Source organism: Dermacentor albipictus, unplaced genomic scaffold (assembly GCF_038994185.2).
Source record: "Dermacentor albipictus isolate Rhodes 1998 colony unplaced genomic scaffold, USDA_Dalb.pri_finalv2 scaffold_15, whole genome shotgun sequence".
NCBI classification, from domain to species: domain Eukaryota; kingdom Metazoa; phylum Arthropoda; class Arachnida; order Ixodida; family Ixodidae; genus Dermacentor; species Dermacentor albipictus.
This window is the reverse complement of record NW_027225569.1, coordinates 4,709,158-4,734,876: the sequence shown is the minus strand read 5'-3', so window position 1 is coordinate 4,734,876 and position 25,719 is coordinate 4,709,158. Positions and strand designations below refer to the sequence as shown.

Below are 25,719 nucleotides of genomic sequence, written 5' to 3'. Positions count from 1 at the left end.
ATTACACATTGCCTTCTTTGGGAAAGGTAACATCAATCCATTTAAGAACAGTTTCATCAATGTGTAGGGTATTAAGTTTAAACATAAAGAGTGAATGTGATGCTGTGTCGAAGGCTTTCCGAAAATCCAGGAACGCACCATCTACCTGTCCTCCTGCATCTACGGTGGATATTATGTCATGATAAAACTCAACTAGTTGTGTTGTGCAAGATAGGCCCCTACGAAATCCATGCTGCTGGTTAATTAGTACCTTATGCTTATTTAGATGATTTAGTATTTGTTTGTATAATATATGTTCAAGTATTTTACACGGGATAGACGTAAGTGATATTGGCCTGTAGTTACCAACGTCTTTCTTGGACCCACCTTTATGTATCGGAACAACGTGTGCAATTTTCCAGTCATGGGGTAAAATACCTGTCGATAAAGATTTTTCAAAAATTAAATAAAGGTACATAGAAATTGGCCCCACGCAACGTTTGAGTACACGTGGAGAAATACCATCCGGACCACTAGATTTACTCTCATCAATATCTTTCAATAGTTTTTCAATTCCATTAATACTAAGCTCAACAGGAAGCATAGGCGAAATATTAGTTGTAGGTTGATGAATATGACAGGGGTGGTTGGGTAAGAATACCGAATGAAAGAAGTTGTTTAGGCAGGCAGCTTTATCTTCGTCTTCCATAATTATCTTACCGTTATAATTTAACTCCTGTATTCCGAAGGAATCTGATCCACACTGTTTTAAGTACTTCCAAAACATTTTAGGGTTTGATTTCATTTTGTTGCTCAGCTCGCTGAAGTAGTCATCTTTAGCTTTTCCTATTTTTAGCTTATATTCGCGTGTAATCGTATGTAGCTTTGTAAAATGAGCAGCTGATTTCCTTTTCTTGAATGCGTTAAATGCCCTCATCCTTTTCTTGATAAGCTTTAGTATGTGTGTTGTTACCCATGGCTGTTTGTGCTTTTTAAGCCGTGAAGAATCAACATTGGGGATATGTACACTTACCAGCTCGAGTAACATATTCTTAAAATTGTCCCACATATCGTGCACATTATGCTCCTCAGATAAGCACTCGAAAACAGAAAAGAAATTACGAAGTTTCTCAGAAATTGCATCGTAGTCACCCTTCTCATAAAAGTAGACCCTCCTAGTCGTGGATAACTTCGCACGGTTCTTTTCTTTATGGATACCGGAAACAACAGCCAGATGGTCGCTAATTCCCGGAATGACATTCACATTTCTTATGGAATCCGGCGAGTTACAAAACAGCAAGTCTAACAAAGCGCCATTGCGAGTAGGATCGGTAACGTACTGCGTCAGACCAAACGTGTCTACAATATTTTTCATCGCAAGGTTCATGCGCCCGCCAGAATTTAAACACGTATCATTGCACCAAGATAACCCAGACAGATTAAAATCCCCCCCAAGAAGTAGCGTCTGAGCTGACGCCTCTGTGAGAATTTCATATAATGTTTGCACTGTGCTGATATCCGAGCTGGGCGAGCGATAAACCACACCAACAATGAACGTGAAATTATCTGATAGGACTATCTTGCACCATACAGACTCCAGTGTATTGCACTTGTAATCAATTGCTGAAGACTGTAGTGATGAATGAACAAGCAAAAAGACGCCCCCACCTGCAGTGGGCCTATCTTTGCGATAGACGACGTAGTTTTCTGGAAACACCTCACCATCAGCAATTGAAGGCTTTAACCAAGATTCGGTGCCAATGACTATGTCAGCGTCAACACTTTCTATCACCCCAGAAAGTTCGGCTGTTTTATTAACGACGCTTCGGCAGTTCACGACGACAGCAACGAGTCGTCGACATCGGTACTTCTGCTTTTCTCTGGTCTGTCACTGCCTACGCAAAGGGACGACCTCTTCTTTGTCTTCATCCCACCTGAAAGCCCTGCCATTGATAAGCAGTTTGTCAAAATTCAGTTTTACTTTATTGTTCTTATCCTCTCTTTTTGCCTTAGCGTATTTAGCTGCATTTACTATATCTTCGAGATTGCTGTTGATATTAGCCTGCTTTGGTTTAGTGCATATATATTGTTTTGTCCTATGCGAAGTTTCCTTCTCACTGATTTCAGGCTGCGTCCATTTTTTACAGCTTCTTCAGTCTTTTTCATGTTACAGTTTCGTATATCACTTATTTTCGCCTGGTTGATAATTTTGACATTTCCGCGAATTCTATCTAATCTCTTAATTTGGACACTTTCATTCTTTGTCGTTTCTTTATTAGGTCTTTTGTTACTTGGGAGAGCTTGCCTACTGGTTGCCTTGGTGCCTTGCCTCCCACTTCAATTGGTGCCTCTGAAGCCATCCTCGTTATGGTTTCATTAATTACCTCTATGCTATCATCATCATCTCTCTGTTCTAACGTTGCGTATTTGTTTGGAAGTACCAGCCTAAATTTTTCTGCTTTTACCCTTACTGCCTCTAAGTTGGCCTGTTCTTTCTTGACCAATTTTACTCTTTCTCTGTTTGAGTTGAGGTGCATCCTCACCCTCACTAACCTATGATCATTAAATTTTACCCTACCTATTACTTAAACATCCTGCACTATGCTAGGATCGGCAGAAAGTATGAAATCAATTTCATTTCTTGTTTCACCATTAGGGCTTTTCCAGGTCCATTTTCTGTTGCTATGTTTCCTGAAAGAAGTGTTCATTATTCTCAGCTTATTCCTTTCTGCGAATTCTACCAGCATCTGACCTCTAGCGGTTCTGGAATCGACACCGCAGTTGCCAATTGCCTGTTCACCCGTCCGCCTTTTCCCCACTTTTGCATTGAAGTCCCCCATCACTACTGCATACCGCGTTTGCACTTTTCTCATCGCTAATTCATAATCTTCATAAAACTGATATACTTCCTCATCGTCGTGACTGGACGTTGGAGCTTAGGTTTGTACTATCTTTAGTCAATACCTTTTATTGAGTTTTATTATGACTACTGCTACCCTCTCGTTGATGCTGTAGAATTCGTCAATGTTGCCCGCTGGGTCTTTATAGATTACGAATCCTACCCCGTATTGCTTCTTATCCGGGAGACCTCTATAGCAGAGGACATGGCCGTTATTCAGCAATGTGTAAGCCTCACCAGGTCTTCTAATCTCACTAAGGCCAATAATATCGCAAGCAGTGTCTGATAGTTCTTCGAAGAGTCCTGCTAAGCTTGCCTCACTCGAGAGGGTTTGGGTGTTAAACGTTGCAAGATCAGTTTCCATTGGCGGCCTATACATGACACAAAACAGAGAAAGAACTAACCATATTGCTACGTACATTTTTGTTCGGTTTACAAAAATATTCTACGTAAATCTCTGAATGATTTATTCATCATATCTTGAGTATGTTCTTCGTACAGGCTGTTGAGGATTGACGGTAAGCGAAATTTGAACATTTGCTTTCCGTAATTTGTGCGGCATACATTAGCTTCCCATTTTTCGGGATTTCGTGTACAATACAAAGGACGGTGCGAAGCAGGGCCGGCTAAATCGGCTAATGGATTGTGATGCCTATTTCTGACTCGTAATAACGGATCAGTCTATAGGTTCACAAAGAAAGCACACGGATAATGATAAATATAATAAAAAGTTCTGCTGTATGCGAATGGTAGAGGTAGCAGGATCCTTATCTATTATGCGGATAACACGTTTCTGTAAACGCGATAGCTTATCGAAATTTTCAACTGTTGTAGTTGCCCAGACCAGAGCGCCGTAATTCATGATCGAGGAAAGCAGGGAATTGTAGAGTAGTGTATTGACCGAAATGGGAAAAGACGAACAATAGCGACTCAAATACCTAGCCGTGCGCAAATGCTTCTGCACAAGGTAGGCAACGTGGTCGTCCCACGACATATTCTCTGTGAACATCATTCCCAGAGTTTCAAAATGTCGAACGAATTCGATTGCAGTGTTGTTAATTACGAAGGGCAGAAGATCAAAATCTTCTTGACGTGGGTGAAAGATCGGTACCGAAGTCTTATTAACGTAAATTTTTAGGTGATTTTCATTTGCCCTGGTGTTTATTAGTCCTAATGCCATATACTCTCGTTCAGCTAAATTGATGCTTGACTGTCCAGAGCAAAACACACTTGTGTCGTCGGCGTATATATTATATTAAGCAGATTTGTCTATAATAACGATATCATTAATATAGGTTAAAAACAAGACGGTCCCTAAAATTTTCTCCTGAAGAACACCTGAATGTACTTGTTTATGCTGAGCGATGTCTATGAATGTCGATATATTGTGTCTGATATTGTAAATAAAATATTAAAGAAAGCACTTTGCTCCGAAAGCCATAGTATTCGAGCTTCTGAATGAAGATGTGGTAGCTGATGAAGTCGAAAGCTTTCCTGAAATCTAAAAAATGCCTGACGCCATATTTTCCGTTTCAAAATTATGTGGTATCAGTTCCTTTTGAGGAAGTAAGGCTAAATCGGTTGATTAATTCTTTTGGAAGCCATACTGCGCAGAAGTTATCGCTTTGTGCTTGTCATAAAAAGCCATCGAGCATTGCAGGCTCAAGTTTTCGAATCCTTTGGAAAAGACGGGGAGAAGAGAAATCGGCCGATAATTTCACAGATAATCTTTTCTGCCTTTTTTATGAATTACAGTTACTCTTGCGGATTGCATGTTATGGGGAAACAGGGCTAACGGCAGGCACGCGTTGAATATATGCGTCAAAACGGGCGAAATTACTTCAATGGCGAACTTAATTGGTGTGATTTGAAAGTCATAAGCATCTTTCGTCATACTGTTGCTGAGCAACACAAACGCAGCAGTAACTTCATCATTAGTCACAGCTTTTATAAACATAGTGTGACTGCTACTTGGCTCCATGTAGCAGTAATTTGTAGTTTTGCTTTGCACCTTTGCCACGAAAAGGAAGCAATTATTAAACGCATCGGAAAGTTCGAGCCCGGTTAATTCTACATCATTTATATTTGCTTTTGAGATACTTTCGGGTGACTGCCTGGTTAGAAAATGCAGTGCCTTCCAGCCGTGCCGAGATTGCCCTGCCCAGGAATTGAAAAATATTTGTGCGGTAATGCCTCTTGGCGTTACGCAATTCTTCATTTACGAAAATTCGGTATATTTTGATACCTTTTTATTTTGTCAAAGTTTCTAGTTTGCAAAAGGTTGGCGTCTTGCTGATTGGCGATCTTGCTTTTTAATAAGCCTCAGCATGTGAGATGTAACCCATATGGTTTGCGAGCATTTTTAGGTTGTTTTAATAGAACAAGTGGAAAAAAGTCATGGTAGGCCCAAGTAATTTTTTCCGTTAGCTTATCATAAACTTCTTCAGGGTTGCTCAATTCAAGAACTATCGCGAAAAGAGGACAGCGCTTCTGGGTTGATTGCGCGGTAATGGAAATTATCTTTCTGAGTGTTTGTTGGTGTTAATGATGTGCTCAGCGGCGAAGAAAATCGGAAGGGGATCACTTAGCGCGCAATGGATGATTCCACATTTCGCATAAGGTCTACCAATATTGGTGAAGAAGTGGTCTAATATAGTCCGTGACGTTTGTGTTATTCCTGTGGCTGATGATATAACCTTTTTTTATTTATTTATAATACCCTCAAGGCACGGTTGTACGTTGCAGAGGGGAGGGGCAAAGTAAATACAGAGGCAAATCACAAAATAAGGAAGGAAGGCAAACAACATGGCAAAAAACATCGTATACAAAATAAGAATGGTAAATAGAAACTTGTAAGCGTGGCAAAAATACATGGCGTAACAAAAAAAAAAGAAAGGAAAGAACATACGATATAAAAATACAAGCCATAATGTAAAATAATGGCATAAAAAGCAGTTACTATACAGAACAAGCAAACGCAACATTAATTTATAACATGAAACATTGAGGTGTGCTTTTAATGTTATTGGTGTCAATTATGGTTGTAAGTAATGCGGGTAAGTTATTCCAATCTTTGCTCGTTTGGGGAAGAAATGAATATGAAAAGCCGACGGTGTTGCAGTGCGGAATGTTTACCTTTTGGTGGTGGTCTATGCGAGATGAAATGTATGGTGGTGGTTGAACAAAGATAGAATATAAATATGTGTTGTGGTAGTAGATTTTATGGAAAAGACATATGCGAGATAGTTTTCTACGGGTTGCTAACAGCGGGAGGTGAAGGAGAGCTTTCATGTTAGTGACACTCGCAGTTCTTTGGTAGTTGCTGAGAATGAAACGGGCTGATCGATTCTGTATTGTCTCTAGAGACTGTATGAGGTTGTCATGACCAGGGTCCCATACTGATGATGCGTGCTCTAGTTGTGGAGGAATGTAAGTTGTGTACAATAAGAGTTTTAGCGATGATGGTGCTTGAGAAAATTTCCGACGAAGGTATCCCAGTGCACGAGTGGCCTTAGATGTTATGTGATCAATATGAGTTTTCCAGGCTAGATTGCTGGCAATGTCAACCCCCAAGTATCGATATGACGTATCGAAATGACCAACATTCGTACACAGGAGAGTGTTTCACAGTATTTGTAGGTTTAATTTTACGTTGCTATTAGCCAGCCAGTTTATATTGCGGTCCCCAGCAAGAATTAAGTCACATTTGTTCTCGTTTACAAAATCCAGAATGGGGTCCAAAAATGACTAAAAAAATACTGGCTAGTATCTCCATGGGGCTCTCGCATTGCCCAGGGGGCGCTGCGAAAAAGGTGCTAAAAAGCGCCCTCTGTGCTAAAATGGGTCGTACCAAGCTCGGTCGTCTGCTTCGGAAAGCACGTTTACAATATGGACCCGCCACTATCGGTTGTGTTGTTTCACGGCCTGCAGCGAATATCGGGCGCCGAAGATTTTTTTCAGGGGTGGTACGCTGCGTAAAGGCAAGAAATTATGCAGTGCCGAATACGTGTACGCCGTTCAAGAATTAGGCGGCGAAGTTTAGCACCGTGTCAATCGCAAGTGAAGCGAGTCGCGTACGAAGTGGAACTTCAGGTAAGGTTTGCACGCTAGCTGCTAGATTCAGGCGCACAAACGCAAGGAAACGCTTGTTATAAATGAATCCACAGCAGCGATAACCAGGCATCATGTGTACGGAACTGCTCGAGCGCACGACCGTGCGCGCCGCGACGGCAGCGGTCTTTCGACATGCTGCGAAACAGCGGGCCTCCTGCAATCTTTTTTGACTGCATGCCGCTAAACAAGTAGTTATGCCTGCGCTGTAGTAGCGGCCATCTGTCCCTTTAGTGGCAGGTAATAACTGATGCAACGCATGTGAGCTCGCACGTACGTGCGAATCGCGCTGCAGCGCGAGCTCGTGCGCTGCTCGCTTGATATAGGTTTTAATGACAGCGCTCGAACATCGATGTGCTGCAATCAGTACTGCCTTGCTGCGCTGCCTCAACGTGTTAGCTTGAGGTGAAGGATGAGCGCATTTAATTCTCTTAACCCGTGCTGCTCGTAGTAGAGTAGCGAATTGTCATCGAATGAGCCCGACCATTTGTGCTCATTTGCACACACCTGGTCACTTCTCCACTTCGCATCGGTCGAATTGTTAATTGTCGCTGTGGCCTGGTCTCGAATCGGGAATTACCAGCCATGCCTGCTGCTGTCGGTCTGCCGTCGGGACTGCAGGTGCGAAACACTGAACTTTAGAACGCAGATAATCAAGCAAGCTTCAAGACAGGCGAAGCAGTCAGCATGGCACGAAGTTTCACTTACTCAGCGCGACGAACTGCAGCTATGCCGCGCGCCCGACGCTCCACTTCGTGAGGCCTTGAAGGAAAACGGTAGAATCTGATGTTGGGATTCAGGCTTTTTGTTCATGGCAGCCCATGACGCAGAAGTAATGACGGTGACGCCTTTTCGAGGCTGGGCTAGGTCTCTCCGGATCGACGTCACCGATTCCTTCTGCTCCTGGCATTACGTCCCACGGCACACGGAGAGTCCGTTTTAGTTAAACTATAGGCTGCGGCGAGCTCACAGCGTGGTTTGTGAGAAGTGACGATCCTTTTCTCACTTGCAACAGGGCAGAAAAAAGTGCGAATCGACGCAAAACTCGGCCTAGAAACGTCCTTCGCCATAGCCAGGGTTCAATACGACCCAAGCTGGTACGACCCAGATGTTGTTTCCCGCGCCGCCACCAGGCGCCGCTACTATACCTCAAACTCCAGCGCAAGACGCCCATAGGGTGGATGATAACGAACACAACATATGGTGGAACTCGACCTTAACGTCAGTGTTTCGTAATCTGGCGTGACAACACTGAATTCTGACCGCCGTTCGCAGTTCAGATTGTTTGAAGTCAGAGCACAAACGCCACCGCCGCGGCGGTCAGTACGATTCATGTAATAGGATCGGTATCCAGGCATGCGAAAGACCTCTCGCTTCAACGCGAACTAAGCGGCCTAGAACACGGCGCACACGAAGCTATGAGGCCTCTGTACGCGTAGACACCATCGCATGTAGCTTTCAATACAGGGTCCGCGCGGCCGCGCTAGAGAAAACGCGGGACTTCGCATGTGTGACGACAAACACGCTACAAGATTTGTTTATTGTTGCCACTCTACTGTGTATGAAATTCCCGTGTCATGCGTCATTGCTACAGTGCCCAAACTGACCGCGGTACGAACGATCGTCTCGGAGAACGTCCCAATTAAATAAAGGGAAGGGTAGTCAGCCACATAGCAGCACATTGCTCCCAATGTGGCTGCAAGGCGTTATTTCACCAGTGCAGTGTACTAAGGTGTTATCGTGACCAGTGTGCAGGGGAAATAACGGCAGCTTTCTGCATCGAGATCGAACGGACACTCGCGTGAGTGTGCCGTGGATATCGTTTCTCATCAAGGAAATCGCCTTGCACGTTGATGATAATCCTATTTTAGTTATTTTGGAGATCTTGATATTAAATATCATGCCCTAGTTCTTGACCATGTATGCTACCTTGTCTCTGCTCGCCTTTTTTCATTCACGCGCCTGTGTGTATTTTCTGTGTGCGCAACAAAATATTATTTTATGTTCAGCGGTTGGTACATTTCCTTCTTTGTGTCCCGTCTTTTTTTCTTTTATAGCTTTTCTTACGCAGTTACTCGTTTTTTGATGCAAGCTGCGAAGGCTGTTCCACAATTTTACGGTAAGAGTGAAACAAAAGCATTGTTCGCGTTCAAGCTCACGTGTATAAGTGAATAGTTCATGCATGGGCCATCGCTTACTTCATTGCCCAGCTGTCCACTCCTTTGCGAGACGAAAAGAGCACGGACAGTAGAGTCGCAATGCGTGCAGCCCGCACTGAAACAACATATGCATATGGAGAATTGCTGTGGCGGCGATTCGGCGAAATAGGTCAATACATGGCGATGACCTCTTTCCATTTTCCCTCGCCTTCGACGAAGACCTGATCCTCGCACCGTAGTTCCATATATATCCAACCTATATATGCCTTGGCCCCGCACTCGTGGGACAGTGGCGTCGGTGGTATAGTGGTTAGCATAGCTGCCTTCCAAGCAGTTGACCCGGGTTCGATTCCCGGCCGACGCATATTTTTAATTTTTTTCTTAAATTTGATTTTTTTACGTTTTATTCTTTTCGTGGAAGTTAACCAGCATCACTAACTAGAGATCACCGGAATTATATACCGGTCGTGTAGTGAGATTTCTGTCGTTGTTCTTGGTCTGGTGCGGTAGTGCTGCAGTACTGACGTGAATGCAGCTTTTTGCGCCCAAGACAAGTACAAAGCAGCGGCTGAGACACACTAGCGAATTGAATGCGCTCTGCAAAAGGCACTAGCGCTAAAGGCCAGGGTAGCCCATTGGTCACGAGAAACGTGCAGCAATGAGCCCAATGTATTACAAATAAAGTTCTCTAAGCTGACTATTTGGGCATGTTGGTAGGTCACAAATGCAGCTTCTTGCGTTCAAGATGAGGACAAAGAAGAAGCTGAGACACACGAGCGCAGCATTCATGTCCGACCAACATGCCCAAACAGTCACCTTAGCGAACTTGTATTGTAGTATTGAGCGCTGAAAAAAATATTTAAATTCTCTCGATTGACGTGCCAAAACCACGATCTCATTATGAGGCACGCCGTAGTCAAGGACTACGGATTATATTTTACATTGACTAAATGAACCGCATTCCGCGATTCTGTCAGTCACCCAGTCTTCCCATGCTGCTGACTATCTCGCTCTCACGGTAAACAGCAGGGCAGTTCGGGTCACCGACGCGTGCAGACGTAGGATGGAGGGCTCTCCACAGGCTGCGACAGCGGCCGACGCCAGCGATGATAACTCGTGCTTCTTCGTACCCATGGGCAACCATGTTGTTCTGACCCCACTGCCCTCCAGGAGCGGACTCAAAACCTTTGTCATCCTGCAGTGGGACATTGCAGGATGTCCTTATAGGATCGATGGTTTTCGCAAGCCCTTAAAGGACGCGAATGTCATACAGCCGGTGAGCGGAATTGGCGCCCACCCCTCATGTCACATGTCTGGCTGATGAGAGGACAAGTACGAAGTGTCTGTCAGCCAGGACGCTATTTTTCTAGCTCAGCTATTTTCGCCTAATTTCTGTGTATATCACGGGGGAGCCACCATGGGATGCCGCACGCATGCAACGTGACCTCCTCGCGCCTCTACTGGTGATGGCGACTTCAGCATCATTGCTTTGGCCGGCTGACAAAATATTTCACTATGTTTATGTTCTAATAAAGAAAGAATGAAAGAGAAAGAAAGAAAGAAAGAAAGAAAGAAAGAAAGAAAGAAAGAAAGAAAGAAAGAAAGAAAGAAAGAAAGAAAGAAAGAAAGAAAGAAAGAAAGAAGGAAGGAAGGTGGTGGCTGCGTCTAAGACGCGGACTGGCCTCCAGAGCGACACCGACCGCGACAATACCAGTGTCTAGTCGCTCTGCAGTGAGGACTTCTCCGATGACGACTTTTCAAAAGCCGCAAGGCGAAACAAAGAGACACTAGGGCTTACTTGTTTGCAAGCACGTCGACTGTGGGACCAACTCCGAATACTTCCGTCAGTACGATTCTATGTGTACCAGAACTCGCTACTGACAACCTGAGGCGACTCAACGGACAGTCTGTCTTGGTGCTTCGTGAAGCAGTGACGCCAAGTCAAGTCGCGGACGTCAGAGTCAACATACGAAAGAATGCCTTGGCTATTGACGTTGTATACATGAGACGGCGCTGCGAACCTTTAGCAAACTTACGGAACTTGGCGGCATGAAGGTCCGCTCACATATTCCTCTGGACAGTGACACCACTACTGGCGTCATCTACGACGCGGACGTCTCCATCTCCAGCGCTGACTTGCCTACTCTAGTGAAACCAGCCGTTGATGGCTTCACTAGAATAGGCCAATTTAGACACCCCGCGCCACCAATTATTCGAAGGTCACTCCAATGCCGCAATTGCATGAGGCGGGGACACGTGAGCGCTGTGTGCGGGAACACGAGACTTTTCTCGCGCTGCACAGAGCTCCACGTTGCAGGCTCCTGTACAGCCACGGTTCTGAAATGCCCCAATTGAATTTGGTCCCACGAACCTGCAAGGACTGTCCCAAAATGAAGAAGGAAAGAGAAGTCTTGAAGCAGAGGGCGAGAGACCATTCGTCTCGTCGGGAAGTTGTTGCGGTCCTTATAAAACGACGCTCCCGACGCCGTCGGACGTCAAGAAACAGATATGCCTCCGTGAAGAGCACGCCACATCCAACAACTCTTTCTCCTCTGCCCCCTATGCCTGGTGAAGTCGAGTCTAAGGTCATGCCGCACAATACCAATACTGAAGCTTGCCCCGCGCTACCAAAGCGACAGCCTCCGCCCCATCTGAAGCCACAGCCAAAGAAACTGCCGGGGCCAGAGCCTATGGCGCAGCTGAAGCCACAATTGAAGTCACAGTTGAAGTCACAGTTGAAGTCACAGTTGAAGCCACAGCCGGAGGTACAGCCGGAGTCACGAGCGATGCCACAGCCGATGCCACAGTCACATCAAAGGATAGAGCGCACCGCGGTAGAGTCCACAGCGACGACTCCCGTTAAATTATCCGAAGGAGACTAGCAAGTGGTTGTGATGCTTCGGTCCCTCATAGACACCATTCGTGTACTTTTCAGCAAGTTGCATACTCTATCAGCGCGAAGTGCAGAGCTGGGTACTGGATACAGTACTGGGTGATCTTAATCCAATGCTTGCAACTCTCGAGTAAGCCCCATAACTCACCCACGGCCTCCTAATCGCGCAACGACCACTGGCACTTTGGTCGTCCCAGATGTGATCAACGCAGATCACTAGCTATGGAATTCCACTTTGGTGTCACGGTGCTTTACTGCACACACAGTCACCACTTCCTTCCTCTTTTCTTCTTTCTATTCCCCCGTTTCTCTCACCTCCAGTGTAGGGTAGCAAAGCGGACGCTCGTTTGATTGTCCTCCCTGCCTTTCCTCTCGTTGCTATCTCTTTCTGGTTGATAAACTTCCGGTCCGAAGAAGCAAAGAAGGCGCTACATCGCGCAGACCACATCACTGATAATGACCGTACGTGCTTAGTGATTTATGCAGAAAAGCAGGAGATACGCGTCAAGATTCACTGGCGAGCTTTCAATGTCACAGACGCGGCTATACGTAGCCTCCATGGAATTCGGAGAGGTCAAAGTGAGCAACTACAAATCGAAAACAGCTGATTTTGAATCGGCTGATTGGACATTCAGGGTTGTTCGTCTTGTCGTACGACATGGAGTAACCATTTAGCTCATTCCCCATCAGATGCGAGTGGGAGGAGGGACAGTGCTAGTTGTCTTGCCAGTTCGTGCGCACATCAGCCTCAAATGCCGTACCACAGGCCATAGTCGACGTGAGCGCGAAGTCCCACGCTGCGAACAATGCAAGGCTTTTGTGCACGGATAAGCTGTCTGCTCAAGATACTATGCCCGCATCGCTAGCCGCGGAGTGCCTTGTGACCGAGGTGGACATTTAATGGATGACGAGGAAAAGCAAGTGGCGGCGTCTGCAGGAACGCAGACTGCGCTAGATGGCGTTAACGCCGAGGTCTCCGGCCAAGCTGAATGTAGCTTCCGGGAACAGGCGCTTGCTGTCGAGGCCACGGTGGCAGACGAGGCCTCACACAGCGCCGGAGACGCTGTGACAAGAGCAACTCGCCTGAGGACAACGGGGGAGGCGCGGCGTCGATTCCATTCGTGAAAAGCAGTTGCACAACCATGGATACGTACGTTGCTGTTATAAAGTGTCGCCTCGAGGACATGGCTGGGCCTTTACCCGAACGTATGCGGCATCAGAAGGAGAATGATCAGAACCATGTAACTGGCGCAGAGAAATGCACCGCGAACACGTGGCGTTCCTCGTCGATTCAACGCGACGATAAAGCCAAGCTATAAAAACAGCGCCTTGCCATCGCTCAGCAAGACATCGCACGGATAAGTAAGCGCTGTGCTCTGGGTGCGATATCAAAAATAACATTCAACCAGCAAAACTTAATATAAGCATGCTTACCTCCAACAGAAGACAGAACCAATCTTCAGGTTGTTAAGAAAGAACGAGCTAGATATACTTGCCGTGCAAAAAATTAAAACAGAATCCCACGAACATACAGACAACATAGTGCGAATGTTTATAAGAACTTATGATGTGTGTGTAACCCATGCAACAAGTTTCGCAGCTGGCAGTTTCTTGCTTATATGCCGAAGTTTGGGACGTAGAGCTGAAACCGTCACAACTGATAATTGTGGGCGCCTTATAATTGCTATTGTACTCTAATGTGGGAAATGATGTCAGGGAGAAATTACCCCTGTACACGTAAGTACGAGCCACCGTCGGTAAGGGGTTCAACCTGAGCACGGTCTGTTGCCCCAGTGTATCCGGACGATGAACCTGAGTCCACAGTCTCCTGCTGCGGATTTGTGCCGGTGCAGTTCGTCGTCAACCAGCTACAGACGACAATTGCATTCCATGGTGATGCTACTCAAGACTTGCAAGGTTGGCTAGACCATCTTGAGCTGGTCGCCGAATGCAACGAATAGAACGAAGAGCGCAAGTATCGCAAAGTGTACTTCGTGCTCCAAGACTATGCCAGGATGTTGTTGCATAACGATGAAGCTGCATTGTCTTCATGGGACGAATTTCGAGGGTATCTAAGCACATCTGCTCCAACACGGACTGGAAGGAGAGAGCAGAGTTGGCAATACAGGCAAGATTCTAAGCCCCGAACGAGAGCGTCACCAGGCATACTGAAGCCATGGCTCGGCTCTTGAGACGTGCGGATGCCTCAATGGCGGAAGTAAAGAAGGTCCGATATCTGACGCGAGGTGTGAAGTGAGTAATCTTTGCTATGCTTATTTGAAATCCGCACACTATACTCGCGAACTCCCTTCCTGAAGAGACAAATGAAAAGGGCCCTTCGACAGCGTGCCAGACAGTACGACCGCAACGTGATGTAATTTTCGAACAGCCACCTACCATGACTTTGGAATTGATCAGGGCTGTGGTGCGAGAAGAGTTCCAGAAATTGCATGTACCCAACGCGCCGACAGCGGGAATTACTGTGGCAGAGGTAGTGCGCGACGAGATTAGGCAATTCATATAAGCTCCTGAACGCTACAATATACCACAATGGCGCAAGCCAGTCCGAACGATTTAAGCGGACGCGGTACGACGACCATCACTGTACGGCCCCTCAAACGTCATGCGCCCCATAGAACAAACTGAAGTAGTATTCAGGCATCATCGTCCATCGAGCGGACTACTGACCTCAGGCTCCTATGCTTTCATCGCGGAGAAACTGGTCACATCTACAAGATGTGTCCCTATTGGCTCGTGGGTCTCCGTAGGTTCTCTCCAGGTGCTCCTCGCCCACCACATGTGATCTCCCCATCCATGGAGATAGAGAACTTCATCGCGCGTCGTGATTCTTCATTAGAGCACCAAAGACACGAGCCCTGTACATCATTGCTCGCTCGATACCAAACGCCAAGTCCCGCGTTTTCTCGAGAAGCTCGTAGGCACCGTTTGTACAAACCTACAAAGGCGGAAAACTCAGTCAAGCGCCCAGCGGAGGTGAGGCCGCTGATGCCGAGGGCATTAAATATCTTCGATCAGGACGACACAGGAAGCGTAAGACAACTTACATTAGGAAGTATAATATGGATAGAATTGAGCATGCTCTCAGGAACGGAGGAAGCCTAAAAGCATTGAAGAAGAAACTAGGATTTGGCAAGAATCAGATGCATGCATTAAGAGACAAAGCCGGCAATATCATTACTAATATGGATGAGATTGTTCAAGTAGCTGAGCAGTTCTATAGAGATTTATACAGTACCAGTGGCACCCACGACGATAATGGAAAAGAGAAAAGCTTGGAGGAATTCGAAATTCCATAGGTAACGCCGGAAGAAGTAAAGAAAGCCTTGGCAGCTATGCAAAGGAGGAAGGCAACTGGGGAGGATCAGGTAACAGCAGATTTGTTGAAATATGGTTGGCAGATTGTTCTAGAGAAACTGGCCACCTTGTATACGCAATGCCTCGTGACCTCGAGCGTACCGGAATCGTGGAAGAACGCTAACATAATCCTAATCCATAAGAAAGGGGACGCCAAAGACTTCAAAAATTTTAGACCGATCAGCTTACTGTCAGTTGCCTACAAACTATTTACTAAGGTAATCGCAAATAGAATCAAGAACACCTTAGACTTCTCTCAAGCAAAGGACCAGGCACGATTCCTTAAAGGCTACTCAACCATAGACCATATTCACACTATCAATCAGGTGATAGAGAAATATGCGGAATATAACGAACCCTTATATGTAGCTTTCATTGATTACAAGAAAGCGTTTTATTCTGTCGAAACCTCAGCAGTCATGGGAGCGTTACCGAATCAGGGTGTAGACGAGGCGTATGTAAAATTACTGAAAGATATCTATAGAGGCTCCAAAGCCAGCGTACTCCTCCACTAAGAAAGCGACAAAATCCCAATAAAGAAAGACGTCAGGCAGGGAGATGCGATCTCTCCAATGCTATTCACAGCGTGTTCGCAGAAGGCATTCAGACATCTGGATTGGGAAGAATTGGGGATAAAAGGTAATGGAGAATACCTTAGTAACTTGAGATTCGCTGATGATATTGCCTTGCTTAGTAACTCAGGGGACCAATTGCAATGCATGCTCACTGACCTGGAGAGGCAAATCAGAAGAGTGGGTCTCAAGATGAATCTCCACAAAACTAAAGTAATGTTTAACAGCCTCGGAAGATAACAGCAAGTTACAATAGGTAGCTAGGCACTGGAAGTGGTAAGGGAATACATCTACTTAGGGCAGGTAGTTACGGCGGATCCTGATCATGAGACGAAAATAATTAGAAGAATAAGAATGGGCTAGGGTGCCAGGCATTCTCAGAGCATGAACAGCAGGTTGCCATTATCCCTCAAGAGAAAAGTGTTTAATAGCTGCGTCTTACCAGTACTCACCTACGGGGCATAAGCCTGGAGGCTTACGAAAATGGTTTTACTTAAATTGAGGACGACGCAGTGAGCTATGGAAAGGAGAATGATGGGTGTAACGTTAAGGGATAAGAAAAGAGCAGATTGCGTGAGGGAACAAACGCGAGGTAATGAGATCTTAGTTGAAATCAAGAAAAAGAAATGGGCATGGGCAGGACATCTGCTGAGGAGGGAAGATAACCGATGGTCATTAAGGGTTACGGACTGGATTCCAAGGGACGGGAAGTGTAGCAGGGGGGGGGGGGGGGGCAGAAAGTTAAATTGGCGGATGACATAAAGACGTTTGCAGGGACAACATGGCCACAATTAGTACATGACCGGGGTAGTTCGAGAAGTATGGGAAGGCCTTTGCCCTGCAGTGGGCGTAACTAGGCTGATGATGATGATGATCAGGACGACAATGAACCGACGTTCAGGCGCATTCTGGTGATCAACAATTTGTTATCTCGGACTTTGTGTTTACCATAGACGACAAAGTCACAGCTTTAACTGACGGTGCTTCGGACAGGTCGGTTATGAGCAAGATTTGACAAAGTGGATTTCACAGATCCATACTGCTGGAGGTCATCTACTAATTCCCGTGGGCAGATGCACTGCTCGAATACATATACGCAGATTTACGTACGTCGGAGTCTTCATTATTCTGCCCAGTTGCTCGAGGGACTTGCTACTCGGCATGGACTTTCTACAGGGGAATGGAGGCATAATTGACCTGGAGAAATTGAGCGTGGCGTTCTCTACGGCAAAAGCCATAGTAAGCGATGCTAGCGACAAGAACCACAACGAAAACGCCTTGCACAGCGTCGATGACAGCATAACGGTACCGCCAAGAGGCAGCCTATTGACCCTGGTGACGTGCGACGCATTGGATGGCTATGAGGGCATCGACGAGGTAAACCTTTCGTTAATGCTTAAACGGAACATCTGTATTGCAGGGTATCTCGTCGAGCTTCTGAACGGACACTCGTTAGTCCTACTGACAAACTCCCGCAACGAATGTCAGCATTTACAGCAAAGTACAGCTCTCACCTTCCTACATGAAGTCGCTGCCCTCACTGATGTCGCCTCGCTCGGAACTTATCCGCCTAATTAAGCGGAAACGGTCAACCTGAGCGATCACATTAAGATTAACTCCTGCTCATTGGAAGGACAGAAACAGCAACCACTCGGCATTGTCAGTGACTTCTCTGGCTACTTCTCAACCGAATCTAAAGTACTGCGCACGTCCGTTACAAAACGCCGCATTCCTACAAGTCAGCACGCTGCGTTTGTCAACATTCGTACCACGTTTCGCTTACGGAAAGGGAGGTGATAAAGCGCCATTTCCAGAACATGATTAATGATGACGTTATTCAGCCGTTCATAAGTCCATGGGAGTCCCCTGTCATGTTACTTAAAAAGAAAGACCATACACTATGCTTCTGTGCACACTATCGACGGCTTAATTGTGTCCCCAGACGCGACGTTTATCCCCTGCCACGGATCAATGACGCTCTGGACCGCCTGCGCCACCGCCAATTGTACGCTTCTTTGGATCTTAAGGCAGGGTACTGGCAGATCGAAGTAAATGAGCGCGACTGTGAAAAAACAGTACTTGTGACGCCTCATGAATTATGTGAATTTAATGTCCTCCCATTCGGCCTGTGCTCCACACCTGCCACATTTCAGCGTATGATGGGCACTGTTCTCTCTAGAACGAAATGGAAGACATGCTTAGTCTACTTAGACGACGTTGTAGTGTTTTCAAAAACGTTTGATGAACATCTAGAACTACTTAAGCACGTACTCATGGCAATCAGCAAAGCAAATATGACTATAAAGCTTGAGAATTGTCATTTTGGCATCGAGGAGGTCAATTTCTCGGACAAGTATTCAGCCCCCACGGTGCTCGGCCAGACCTCGAGAAACTAGCTGCCGTCGCAGAGTTCGCGCGTCTAACTGACAAGAAGGCAGTTCAACGCTTCTTAGGGCTCTGCGCTTACTACCGTCGTTTTGTCGAAGGATTTTCAAGGATCGCCGAACCATTGACGAGTTAACACGCCAAGATGTACCCTTCGAGTGCACAGAAGAGCAACAAGCAGACTTTACAGTATTGCCGAAGTGACTGCAAACAGCCCCCGTACTCGCGCACTTCGAGGACAAGGCTGACATAGAAATCACTACGGACGCCAGCAACGTGAGCTCGGTGCCATACTCGTCCAGTGAGAAAACGGCGCCAAACGAGTAGTAGCCTTCACGAGCCACAGTCTAGCAAAACGGAAGTCAACTATTCCACGAATATGTCGCAGTCGTTTGAGCCAACGGCTAGTTCCGACCCTACCTGTGCGGCCAATGTTTTCGAGTAGTAAGTGACCATCACTCACTCTGCTGGCTTGCCAGTCTTAGGGACCTTTCAGGCCGCCTCACTCCTTGGAGCCTCCGCCTTCAGAAGAGCGGCGTCACGGCGTTTTATCGATACGGACAGAAGCACTGCGATGCGCCCTGCCTCCTAAGCGCACCTATACAATTGAAGTCAAGTGACTTAGAGCAAGACATCCCGTATCTTGGAGCATGAGACGCTGTCAAGATGACTTACCTCCAACGTGCAGATAGCACATTGCTTGCCCTCATCATATACCTGCAGGGAGCCGACGTTGTTGTCCCACGAGCGATGTCACGAATTGCAGACTTCTTACTGCGTCTACAACAACGTTCTCTACAAAAAGAACTTCGAAAACACCCAAGAAACGTTCCTTCTCGTTGTCCCAGTTTCACTGCCCGAAGAAGGGTTGCGAGCATGTGACGACCTGTGTGCCGGACACTTAGGCTTTTCCAGGACCTTACCTTGCATGTGCCAGCAGTATTCCTGGCCACAACTGTTCTCCTCAGTTCAGCGGTACGTGAGATGTTGCCGCGATTGTCAGCGACGCAAGGTTCCATATTAACGCGATAGCGTTAAGGAGCTCGTGTCGCAGAAAAGCCGGTGTCGTCGGCGTCGGGTGTCGGCGTCGGCGGCGTTGACCGTGAGCGATAAATCACGGCAGGCGCTTCATAAATAAAAAGCAACTTCCAAGATTGGCCCGGTGGGAATCGAACCCAGGTCTCCGGAGTGTGAGACGGAGACGCTACCACTCAGCCACGAGTTCGATGCTTCCAAGCGGTGCAAACGCGCCTCTAGTGAATGCGGTGTTGCCTTCGAAACGAGCCGTGGAAAGTTATACTGCGGTGTATATCGGTAATTATGAACATGTAACGTACAGAAGTCACAATTACACGAGTTGCGAAGTGCGTTTCCGCTGCATTTCTTCTGCGCTTTCCGCACACGCAGAGCCATCTTGCGGCAAACACAGAAGACCCCCTCCTCTCAATGTACGGCGCTGCCCCGACAGGAGGCGCGCCGCGCGCGCATTTTTCAAACCTGCTGGTCTTCTGCAACCCCTTGACACTCTCCAGCACCGTTTCAACACGTGGGAATGGATCTTCTCGATCCATTTCCTACGTCATCCGCAGGCAACAAATGTATTGGCCTCGAGCTCCACCACTGGAAAAGCTGGCGCCACCGTCGGCGTGACGTGCTAGGAGGGATCACGTGGACATAGCGGCCGCGTCGGCTGCTTCGGGAGCGCCGAAGCGAGCTGAAAACGAGAGTTTCAATTCCCTCGTACGCTGCGGTCCTCATTTAGTGGCGAAATTTTCCCGCTTCGAGTGTCTCCTTTACAACGCTTAAAAGCACTACAATAGGTAGTGGCTGCCTGTGAAGGCGCGCAACATGGTAGGCTGCTGCTCGGTGCCACAATGCCGGATGTAGTACGCAACGGAGCCCGCAGTCAGCCTTATTCACACGTAGCCGCAGGACAAGCTGCGTGAAGTTTGGCTAGCGAAACATAAAACCGGCGAACATCGGCTACAACTCGGGTATGCAGCAAGCACAGACGCGAGGAAGATTTCTGCTACGGCGCCCGGTCTGCGATGCTCTGAAAACGCGCACTGAGACGCTCGCCCAAGTCCGCTGCCCGACTAATGTCATGACGGTTTGGTCTATGAACTTGTCGATGCTATAGATACTGAAAAGTTGAGTGGAGTGGAAAAGCAGCGCTAAGAAGCACATTCAAAAAAAAGCATGGCATATGGTCATGTTTGTGTTATGAATTATAATTGCATGCACTGGATTACAAAAAAGGAGCAGCGGGAAATTGCACGCTGAGAACACCGATAAACATACAGTGCGACGCAACTCGAGAAATAATATTGAAAGGTCAAAGAATTTAGAAAAAAAAAAGATTGAATCGTTGCGACGGCACATCACAGCCCCCGTAGGCGTACAATGAAGTTATTTTTGAACAGCTATGATAACACCCACGCATCAATGGTTGCTTGTATACTGTCAAATGCTCATATTCTGCGGCCTAAAGCTCATGGCACGGTGCGAAAACGCGCGCGCGGGGAAAGCGAAACAGTGCGCGGACAAGCATCCAGACGCGCCGATCGCTAGGAATCTGCGCGATCGCTGCATTGAGGCTTCGTTCTATTACGCTCAATTTAGTTATACAAACACTATAAGAACATATTTCACATAGCTGGCTCTCAGCGTTTACCTACCTTTCACGCAAGAAGCCGGTTCGGGAGACTCCATCGCGGCGACCGCGCGCAGTGGCGTTCCCTGTACGTATTCGGTAAAGAGATAGCGTCTGTAAACGATTGTGTGCTTTCAGTTTGCCCAAGATTATTATTAAGACAGTAACAAACTTCTCTCGTTTCGAAAGTACTCACAGAAATGTCCGGGAGAGCTCGCGCGTGGTGTTTTCAGTGAGAGCTGACAGCAAAACCTATGAAAAGCGCGCCGCCTGATCCCTCATACTACGCCAGCGAGGCGTTTCCGCTAGATGGCGACTCCGTAACTCCTCGCCGCCAATAGTCGTCACAACGGACTATCTAATGCGGTACGCTGAAACAAAAGCTGTGCCCCGCAGAAGCAATAAAAAAGTCGCGATGTTCTTTGCCTATGACGTCATACTCCGTCACGGTGCCCCTTCCATCTTTATAACCTACCGAAGGACTGCACTTCCTACTGACTTAATGCAGGAGATCGTCATCCTGACCAACACTAATCATAGAAAAACTACGGCTTACCACCCACAAACTAATGGACTTAAGGAGCACCTCAGTAGAATTGTGGCCGATATTATCTCGATGAACGTTGACGTAGAGCACCAGTTATGGGACCAAATTCTGACACTCGCGACATTCGCATACTACACGACTCTTCAGGAAACCACCCAATTCACACCATTTGAACTGGTTTATGGACGATGCGTAACACCTTTAGACGCCCTGCTCCTGGTAGACAACGAACCAACAAGAAGGAACAATGCTGAAGACATCGTCCAGAAGGTCGAAGAAGCTCGGCAGCTTGCTCGTAAACGCATGCGTCTCCAGCAGAGCACTGACGCCCGCCATTACCACAGTAGCCGAAGGAACATCCAGTACGAACCCCGCAACTGCGTTTCGGTGTGGACAACCGTCCGTTATCAGGGATATGGGAAAAATTACTCCGTAGATACTTTGACCCGTACAAGATCGTCAGCCGACTCAGCGACGTGAGCTACGGGCTCGTCCCTCAAACATCTACTATGAGCTCGAGCCAACGATGGCCATGAGCCGAGATTGTTGATGTAGTACGGATGAAACTGTACTACGCCCGCGAAGAAGTGTCCCTCTGATCAACATTCTCCCGCGCCCTCTGTCATCCTTTACTCCCTCCGACCGGAAACCGGGACAGTCGCTTTTCATGTAGGGAGTAATAGCGCGAAGTAAGCTGCACACCACGGGGCCCGATCGCCAGAAGTCTGCTGCCTGCTACAGGCACCAGTCGTCAGAAAGAAGACGACGAAGGGCGCAGTTGAGCGCCGGGTCTTCGGGTGTGTGCCATTGTTAAAGAAGGCTGCTCTGTTTCGCCGAGCCCGTCTTTGTTATCTTCACAAAAGTGTAGTGATAGCACTACAGAAACTCTTATGGAAATCATTCAAGAGCACGTCTTGGAGGATGTGGGAGAGTGTTTGGAGATGCCCACATGTGTGCGACTTACGCACTTCCAAGGATTCAGCCGTGCACGCGTTGACCGATCTTATGCATCAGCAGAGTGGTTAGCTTTGTGTCGCGAGTACGGAGAAAAATATCTTTTTGTAGGGACCACATTCTGGTGAAATTCGATATTGGTGAAATGAAAAACGAAAGAAGCAAGTTTAAATGGTAAAGTTTAAAATTTAACGACAAGGTATACGACATGCTGAGTGTATGCAGAGCATGTCAATGACGCTGTTCATAAATTGCTCACCACTGATGAGGCTTGTCTGGGGGAACAGTGGGACCTCTCTGAAGGGGCAAAAATAAAAGCACTCGAGAATGCCAGCAGAATGCAGCACAAAAAATGGGAGAATAGAAAGGTCTTCATGAATGTTTGGACACACTATTACCAGAAGAATGCAAACAACCAGGAATGTTTAAAGACGACGTTCTAGCCAAGAAGCAAAACCAACATGCAATTGACGAGGACAGGTACCGGGGAGAAATGTTGAGAGCAATAGCACAACCACTGATAGCCGATCAGACATCCCCCCCCCCCCCTAACGAGCCTTCGGCATCGAGAAAAAACGTGCCTACAAAACCAAATTTTGGAAATCGAGCGGCAAGAAGTAATCTGCGTGGACAATAAAGACATTCGACGAACTTTACAACGGGCTTTAACATTTTGCCTATAATTCAGGCCACATTGAAGCTCTTAAAAATGAATTTTTGCTTCCGGTGACAAGACCAGATGACGCAAAAAATGCTCTTAGGGATTCCTATCTCAATCGAAGAAGAAAAAATGGCAATTGATAAGCTCGACCCCAGCAAACCACCTGGACCCGATGGCTGACAGCAGCGCTTTATAAATCAATAAAACGTCGCCTTTCTACTGTGTTACTTTCATTATTTAACAACGTTTAGGATGGAGGTCTCCTGCAGCCGTCGTTTCTAACGTCGCATACTGTCTTCATTCCCAAAACAAAGGACCCCAAGCTCCAAAGGCAGGTTTCTTCTTACAGATCAATAGCGCATACAAATGACGATTACAAAATTTATATTAAGGTCTTGGCTAAAAGAATGCGAATGGCTATAAGCAAATTGGTTGGACAAGTTCAAACATGTGGAATTAAAGGTCGCACAATAATAATAAATGTTCACAAGGCAAGGTGCGTGCTCGAATACTGTGACACTACTGGCGAAGGAATCGGAATGATACAACTCGACTTTGAAAAAGCATTGCGTAGGGCGCCTCGCAATCAGTGGCGTAGCTAGGTGGTCTGGCACCCGGGGCTTATAGGTCTTTTCTCCCCCCCCCCCGTCCCCCCCCATTTGTAGTCGAGGAAGGCGAGGATATCGACTATTTCCGGGTGTCTTAAGACGTATATGACCCCTTCCGACCCCCCGGTCCCTTGTACCCGGGCCCCGCCCCCTTGATACGCTATTACTCACAATTTGCCCTTGTGTATGTTGCGGCATATAAATGTTTGTTCTTTTATAAGAAATGCTGCTGCCATGGCGTATAGGAATTACAAAGCGCGTTTTGTTTTTGTTAAAGTGGTGGGAATACGAATCAACATTCAATGCTCTGTGCGCCAGGGATGTCCTCTCTCATCATTACTTTTCTGTTTGTACATTAAGCGATTTTGTCTAACCGTAATCAATAAGCACCAGCGTTCGAGGTTTCCGTCTGCAAGCAACTGCAGTGCGGCTACCCGCATACGCTGCCGATGTTGTTGTATTATGTTCAAACCCAGAAAGCGTTCTTAGTGTTCTGAACGTTGCAAACATTTTTGCAGTCACCGGCAGCGCTAAATTTGGAGAGAGCTTGGGGTTCTGGCATTGCTACTGGCTTTCGGCCCCAAGTGTCTTCGCAAACATGTCTTTGGTCGTCACGCCAGTTAAATACTTAGGTGTACCTTTGCAGCATTTCAGATCCAGTGAACACTATTGGTGTGGAGACGTTGCCACTGTGCAGGAAATCTCGTTTTAAACGCTTCAATCTGTCTACTCGTACGCGCCAAAATTTGCTACTCGTACTTCATTAGCAAGCTGTGGTACGTGCTGCAGGTATCACCTTGCTCACGTGTTAACACTCAGAAATTACATCGCGTTTTTGCTGTTTTTGTCAGTGGATCTACGTGGGAAAGAACTAAACAAACAAATAATTTTAGGCGTGCCAATTTAGGAGGACTTGGCCTCTCACATCTGTATCTTAGGCAGCTGCGGAATCGCTTTATGCTTTTCTGCACTGTTACTGACTCCTTTTTTTTACAAAATGTGGCCAAGTGAGGACAGGTAGATATGTGCCAAGCTTAGTTGGATGGTCGAAGTGTCTGCGAGGTAGCATTTCTGGGTATATAAAAGAAGTTGGCATTTCCTGTCATATTTTAGAAGCTGATTTCTCGCTCGAATAACTCTGTGGCGTGCCTCACAAAAACCTGTACAAAGACATAGTTTAATGTGTTTTTTCCCATTCCCCTGAATAGAACTCAATACAACGCTGGCCAAGGTCAACAGATCTTAAAAAGGGCAAGAACATGCCTATTAGGGTGGTGTCAAAACTTTCTTGAAGCTTCATACTAATACGCTATAAGTAAAGACATACATGGAAGAAAAATATGTGCATGTACCTTGGGGCACTCACTGCTTTATTTATAGGAAACCTGAGACAATTGAACACGCTTTCTAGACTGTAGGGGAGGTTGCTTCTTTGGGGATATTCTTCAAAGAACTTTAAAAAAGGACTTATCCATAGGTAGCTATGGCATTAGATTTTTACCGGTTCATAACCACGAAGGTTTTCCGTTTGACATGATAATGCTCCCGGGCCTACATAGCATTTGGTTGCCAAGAGTGGCCAATCGTCATGCAGATCGGGACGTGAGGCCAATAAGGAGCTACTTTCACGAAACTGCAAGCAGAATAGTTCAAGTGTACAAACGGCTAAAAACAAACCAGACTGGCTTCCCAGCTTTGAAGGTCTGATTCACATGCCAGAGGTTTGACTGTTTCTCTCCTCAGCCCTTGCTGGGTTGGTGCGATTGTACAATTCCCGGGTTCGATTCCCGGCCAACGCAGTTTTTTTTTTCTTGAAACTGGTTATTGTTTTTTTTTCACGTTTTATCTGCATCGACATAAAACGTGACTTGTGCATTAGTGTGCCGTGGCTATCGTATGTCACCAAGGAAACGGCGATTCTGGC

At 46.7% G+C, this 25,719-nt stretch overlaps 1 long non-coding RNA gene and 1 other non-coding gene across 2 annotated transcripts in view; one reads left to right on the top strand and one right to left on the bottom strand.

Annotated features, from left to right (window-relative positions):
- Window positions 1-366: 366 nt before the first annotated feature.
- The window catches only part of LOC139051825 (uncharacterized), an 83,867-nt gene continuing 58,514 nt past the window's right edge, over window positions 367-25,719 (bottom strand). The window contains exon 3 of the long non-coding RNA XR_011509574.1: window positions 367-417. This is a non-coding gene — a long non-coding RNA (uncharacterized lncRNA). The remainder of the gene's footprint in view (window positions 418-25,719) is intronic.
- On the top strand, window positions 9,440-9,511 carry TRNAG-UCC (transfer RNA glycine (anticodon UCC)). Its single transcript has one exon. It is a non-coding gene; the product is annotated as a tRNA-Gly (tRNA).